The following is a 7,500-nucleotide window of genomic DNA, read 5'->3' as shown; positions in this document are numbered from 1 at the left end:
ATGATCTTCGTGAATATTTCATATATTACTGACAGTAAACTTATTGGACGGCAATTTCAGGTCTTTCGTGTTTCCCTTTTTGTGAATTGGTATAATAATAAAATATTTCCAAGTAGTGAATTTCTGCAGACATTTTGTGTAAAGTTCAGCGAGTTTTACTTCTATGAAATCTTCTCCATCTTTTGATAAATCAATTATTGTTATGTCCTCTTCTTCATTTACCTTGCCTTTTTTCCTGCCTCTTATTGTTTCTTTACTTTTCCCACTGTTACGTTTGTTTCATTATTTCTATTAGAAAAGTTATTCACATTGGAATCAGCATAAGAGATTGGTGGAAAAATTCCTTAATAAGTTCAAGGAAAACTATCAGAAAAGAGAAATAAAGAGGAAAAGATTGGAAATGAGGGTAAAATCAAAGAGAGATGAAATAGAACAAGTCTAACTGTCCAAGAACAACAGAAAAACTAAAAACCCAAGACATTCGTAAACACAATTGGACCAAAATTGAGGAAGCACTAAAGAAAGAAAGAAGCATCTAATCAATGAAAAAAAGACTTGGGATAGGGTGCCAACAAAGGTTTGCTTTAAAGGATGAAAATTGGAATATTATCAACAAAAGAAATAGTGGGACAAAAATTGTAGCAGATTTCTATACAATACTAAACAACAGTGTATAAGTTAGGATATATATATATATATATATATATATATATATATATATATATATATATATATATATTTATATATATATATATATGTGTGTGTGTGTGTGTGTGTGTGCTTCTGTGTGTGTGTTTGTGTGTGCATGTGTGTTTATATATGTGAATATGCATATTTACTGTAAACACACACACACACACACACACCCATATATATATATATATATATATATATATATATATATATATATATATATATATATATATATACATATATCATACTGTAACCTAATTGAATGGAATGAGGCTTCTGGCAAGTAGATTTACCATCAATCAAAAGGTATTAGACAATTTATGTAAACTCTACCAAATCTATTACTAAACTTACAATAGTGATAAAGTTGATAAAAAGAAAGCTGAAATACTGTTCATAGTGACCCATGCGAAGATGTAATTAGACTTCATGGTCGTGGGAGAATCTTCCTGCTATTTGCAAAACGCTGGCTCCAATTAGGCTACATTCCATGAATAACAAATCGTTGATTTAGTGTAACATTAGAATCATAAACACAGTAGGCCTTATTATCAATCGGCTTTCATCATCATTTAAACTTTGAATAACCAGAAAACCAAATTTCAAATTTACAAAAAATAACTATCCATATTTCATTTTTGTTATATATAATTCTAACCAAGTTGAAATTAACGTGTTGTCCTCAAGTGTTTGGCTTATTCCCGCAATATTCTAGTTTTATATATGGCTACTTTATGCATTGACTATAATATTGTGGCCGCAATTTGAGTTCAGGAAGTCTTTCAGCCGTAGCCTATATCTCAAGAAGAGAATTTATTTATAGATGACGTCTGGAAATGTTTAAAGCGTTGTGATGGGTTAACCCTTGTAAGTTATAGCCTACTTTGCGCTGTAGTTTAATACAATTTTTATGGATAAATGAAAGAAAGAGATCAAGGCACACAAAGCACTGCGTAAATAAAATGAAAGTGGCATTATTAATGGAGCAGTAATCTACGTATTGGGTTCAACGAGTTACTGATGAGCCTTTTTTTTTTCTTTGTTTATGGAGCCTAAAGCAGCTGATATCATCAGCATTTTCTGCCTTGGGGATTATCTACGATTCAGCTCTTAACATATTCCCATGGTATTATATTTCTTTATACCCACCTCCATTTCATGGAAAAGCATAATATGAAATATTTGTACAGTACATACAGTACACTATGTGTGCTTTTCTCACAGATACGTACCTCTAGTCTAAGTTAATAGGCGTAATGTATACAAATAATCGGCCGATTGCGTTTCCTAGAGAGAGAGAGAGAGAGAGAGAGAGAGAGAGAGAGATAAGAAAAGGCTGATAGAGTTAGGGAAGGGGGGGGGGGTTACTTCCTGAGACTATAAGAGGAGTCTGGGAGGAAAGCGTAAGACATTAAGGGAACTATCACACCATCTGAAATATCGTCCATTGGTTGGGTCGGTCCCCGCCCTGGACGACAACAGCTCCTCCCACAGAGCGGCACTAAGTCCCGCCCATATCCTCTACGGACTCTTTGACGTCACGGGAGGCAGCGTCACCCTCAAGTTCAGTACACGTGTGACGTTGGTTGAGGTTGGTGGCCGTGCAAGTACCCTTTCGTTCTCGCTCTAACGTCAATTATTAAGGTGATCAGCTTTGATTAAAACGGACAGGTTAATCACAACGACGAATGATTAACGGACGAAAGACACCTCGCCTTCAAGTTGATAAAATTAGTCTACAAATGGTCGCAAAAGTTACTGAATAAGAGGACTTAATTATGCGATGTTCGTCGTCGTCGACTAATGACAGTGATTAATCAGCCGATTATTATCACTTTAGATACATAAGGCAATCGAGATTCAACCTTTAACTGGGATCATGAAGGTTGAGTGAGGTGTTCTTGTAATCACTGTAATTTCTGGGGTGAGTGTTTGCCTACTTTTTAAATGAGAAATGTCTAATTGAGATTAATTAGAAGTAATTAGCATGCTATTAACATAATTTTTCATTTGTATTCTCTTTGTAATTTAAGTCGTCAATAACATGCATATGCTTTGTAAGGTACATGATTATGTTACTCCTAATCGACGTTATTCGTTCCATGTCGAAAACCTAATTCCATGTTTAATGATAAAGTTAGTCTTCACTTTGAACCTACCAAGGAATCATAAGCCTTTGATACAACGTTGGGAGAATTTCCGTCTCTAATACGGTACCCTCAGCTTTGCGTAATATCAAAGAGTGGAGTTAAGAATTCGTTCTCCTGAATTATTAACTGAAGCTTAAAAATATTTAAACTAAATAACTGCGATGTTCTGTTAAGAGAGAACAATCCGGCTGCCTGAAATTTAATCGTTAATCATACAAAAACACTACTGATAATGCACGTTGGTACGCAGTGATTTAAGTAGTAAAGATATTGTTTTGACAGTATAATAATAATAATAATAATGATAATAATAATGAAAGAATTTTATTAATAATATAAATAATTCATATAATAATTGATTTATTCTCCACACTTGCATGTATTTTTTCTTTTATATGGTTCAAGCTGTTATAGGCTGATAACTATTCTCAGGCAGCGTAGCATCATTTGTATCAAGGTGGTTATTTCAGCAACGGTCTTGGCCCAATTATAATCATTTGGCACCTATAATTGCCATAAGAGACTTGCATAAATTACATATACTCAAAGTAATTTTTAAAAAGGGGTTTGAATATTTAATAAATAACGAAATAGGCTAAATATATCAGTATTGTTAAAATTGTGTACGGTATAATTTTAGAACCAATCCCCCCCACAAATATATAAATATACATACATACCATATATATATATATATATATATATATATATATATATATATATATACATATATGTATGTATATATATATATATATATATATATATATATATATATATATGTATGCATGTATGTATATATATACATACATATATATATATGTGTATATATATATATATATATATGTATATAATATATATATATATATATATATATATATATATATATATATATATATATATATATATATATATATATATATATTTGTGTGTTTGTAATGCTTGTTTGTGTCGCTAAGCTATACAGTATACAAAGTGAAGGAAAATCTGTGCTGGAATTTTATTTGCCTTTAGGCGTCCTTTTACAAGGATAGTCTATACCCATTACCATGCAATGCTTTTATTTACAGCAAAGCGTTAATTATTTCAATTCCATTTATTTTTCACCGCATTTGATATCTGGAAGTTATTTGTAGTGGATCATTCGAGTATTCTTCGCTTCGTAATTTGTTCACGAGAAAACATGAAAAAGGTTCTTGAATATTTTAGTCTTCTTAATTTATTTTGGTTACAAGACAATTGGGCTTAGAAGCCTTTGTTGTGGTCTCATATACGTTACCTCAGGATACTGAATTGCATAATCATTCCTTTATCTATTTCTTGTCCGTTTCTGTTTTGGAGTGGCTTTGAACTCGATCTTTTTTTGTCATATGATGTTAGCTCATTTAGATCGCTTTGTTTCAGTACCTGGAATCGGGGAGGAAACACATCATATAATGGAAATATGACATTCAGTTTGAAGAGAGATATACGGATATCGTTCAGTTCTCAGAGAGAGAGAGAGAGAGAGAGAGAGAGAGAGAGAGAGAGAGAGAGAGAGAGAGAGAGAGAGAGTGTGTGTATGTGTGTAAAAATGCAAAAATCCATCACTTCCAACTTTTGAAGTTGAAAATTGAAATGTAGTCGGAGGGTCTTTGATACTCGGACTTTTGTTAAAAGCTTGAAACGTTGAAGGTTCGCCGTCTTTTTACATCAATAATAATACTGTACATTGAGTTTTATATCCATCATTTTTATAGAATGAAAATGATGCTACAAATTCGATATTTTGCAACTCGTGTAAGAGAAATGAATAAAGTTTGCGCTTTTGTACCAAATGTAAGTTTAAAGATATAACTTTAATGTTAAATACTTTCCGTAAAGAATGTCCAATTCAGAAGTTGCTATTCCTTGCATTTATTTTTAGCACGGCCTGTTTCATACTTTTTTTTTTTTCTTTTTTTTTCAATGATTTCAGTATTTATTCCTTCAGGCATAAATATTCAAAATATAATTTTCGCTATTATCCCTAGTTAGTACTTAATTATTATCATTAATTTCATTGGATTTTTTTTTCTTATTCCTATAGCTTTCGTGTTCTTATAGCTTTCAATGCCATTTACGATTTAGTTCCTTTATCTTTTATATTTTGACAGTTTTTACTTTTGTTCTCGGAGACCGCTCTTTGATACTCTCATTTTGAATCATGATCAAATAACACCTTTTCTATGCGTCAGTTTTAGCTTAATTTGACGTATACTTCCCCTTAATTTCTTTACGTTTTTTTAATTACTCTTTTAGTTCTTAATAGTTAATTCATGCATGGTCCATTTCACGTTGCTTCGTCACCCCCCCCCCCCCCCTTTTTTTTGTGGTAGTTCTCGGTAATCCATATTTATACCTGTTTGCAAAATATTAACATATTGACGATTCCAAATTATAGAATTTTGGGGGTTAATCATATCAAATATTGTTTCATCATCTCTATAAGCGCTTTATCTAAATATATTCTGTAACCTAAACTACTTAATAGTGTCATTTTGGAACTGCTACTTGTCAGTTCATGATATTTCTTTTATGTATAAGTATTTATCAAATATATATATATATATATATATATATATATATATATATATATATATATATATATATATATATGCTATCATCATTACTAGTCCACATCAGAACAAAGACCTCATACATGTCCATCCAATCGTGTCTGTTTATCTTTCTTTGCCAGTTCATGCCCTCGAATTTTCTTAGTTTGTCTATCCATCGTGTTCTATTCCTCCCCCTGCTCCTTTTGCAATCTCTAGGGACCCATACTTTTATTCCTATTGTCTATCTATTTTCTGCCATTATCATCATACTATATGTCCTGCCCATGTCCATTTCTTTTTCTTACGTTTTTAGAATATCCTCTTCCTTAGTTTGCACTCGTATCCATGTTGCTCTTTTTCTGTCTCTTAGTGGTATTCCCATCATTATTCTTTCCATAGCTCTTGGATTTGTAACTAGTTTATGCTCTAAGCCATGCATCAAGTTTTTTTATGCCAGATTTAATATTGGTGGGACCATCTGATTAAATACTTTGCTTTCAGAGAAAGTAGCATTTTCCTTATCGAAATCTCATTTTGTTTACCGAAAGCTCTCCATCCCATACTTATTCTTCTTTTACTTTCTGTCTCATATCGTGAGGAAACACTTATTTTGTGTCGGTTTAAGTACGTACCGGTATACTGTATTCATTAACAATCTCTAGACGGGTTCGTCCAAAACCTTTATTTACTAAGTAAATATATTATTATGAGATGTTTTCATTTTTTCAGCTGCATGTGTTATTTTTTCCCAGAGTTGTATTAGGATATTTCGCACTCCATTGCTTATATGACTTGTTTATTAGAATATGTTCCTTTTTTTGGGGGGGGGGGGGAGGGGTGGGTTCTTAGTTTCACTTTCTATTTATCCTAGGCCAAAATTCTCCCGATAAGCATTGAAATCGCCGTTTTTCAATTTCATTCTCTTATACCAGTTATTATCCCATTCATTTGATTCATTCTTTTTATTTATTTTTCTATGTTATTTAGAATTTTGATTTATAGGTAACCCGTTACCATTCTTTGTTTCGTTGGTATTATTATTATTATTATTATTGTTATTATTATTATTATTATTATTATTATTATTGTTATTATTATTATTATTATTAATATTATTAATATATTAAGAATCGTCATTAAGATTACTTCTATTGTTTTTTATTTCCTATGTCGCATCAAGATTACATCTATTATTTTTTATTTCTATGTCGCTTATCATATTCTCTATCAACGGCCACTGGGTAATAATATCATACAATAAAAAAAATGAAGGCTTGTGATATCAAACGATACATTTTATCGTTTATGAATTTTGATGCAAAAATAGGGCATTATCAGAAAATGAATATGGATTTTTCTTGTTTTTATTTTCCTTATTCTTATATTTTATTTAATTCACAGTCTTTGAAAATCTATTTGGTGTCCTTATAGCTTAGGCAATATTAGCCTACACAATAATAAGTAGGTATACCTTATTTATTATTTGGTGTCGACACGTGTTTCGGATCACTTCGCGACCCTTCTTCAGGACTACATAAACTACACTTGAATATAAAGGTTATGGTGGTAAAATTTGATATATATATATATATATATATATATATATATATATATATATATATATATATATATATATATATATATATATATATATATATATATATATATATATATATAGTGTTTAGGAAACTAAGGTAAAGGAAAAAAAGATATCTAAAAACATACATGTTGCTGATGGTTCCATTAAATGAAACACAGATTCACAAAATAGAAAACGGTGTTTTTGCATTCTCTGTGTTAAGGAAATTGCATCTTCCGGCTAGATCATGAGAACATAGGGGAGAACAGGAAGCGACATTTGGTGACATAATTATAACAACAATTATAGCAGTAAAAGTGGCCGTAGTTATGAAATTTTTTATAGTATCATTAATTTGTTCGAGATAGTAGCCTACAAGTAAATGACTTCAATGTTATTAAGGGATAAGATTTATTTTCTAGGTTTCATTAACTAAACGTATGGATATGGTAATTATATTTCTACCGTGTTTTTTTTCTTTCTTTCTTTCTTTTCTTTTCTT

The 7,500-nt window shown here is 31.0% G+C and overlaps 1 protein-coding gene across 2 annotated transcripts in view; it reads left to right on the top strand.

The window, feature by feature from the left end:
• The first annotated feature begins 2,121 nt into the window (after positions 1 to 2,121).
• The window catches only part of LOC137652910 (transcription factor hamlet-like), a 111,587-nt gene continuing 106,208 nt past the window's right edge, over positions 2,122 to 7,500 (top strand). For both annotated transcript variants that reach the window (XM_068386312.1, XM_068386306.1), the window contains exon 1: positions 2,122 to 2,617. The gene's annotated coding sequence lies outside the window, so the exon portion shown is untranslated. The remainder of the gene's footprint in view (positions 2,618 to 7,500) is intronic.

Source organism: Palaemon carinicauda, chromosome 1 (genome assembly GCF_036898095.1).
Source record: "Palaemon carinicauda isolate YSFRI2023 chromosome 1, ASM3689809v2, whole genome shotgun sequence".
NCBI classification, from domain to species: Eukaryota; Metazoa; Arthropoda; class Malacostraca; order Decapoda; family Palaemonidae; genus Palaemon; species Palaemon carinicauda.
Note: the sequence above shows the minus strand (reverse complement) of the source record. Positions and strands in the feature narration are given on the sequence as shown.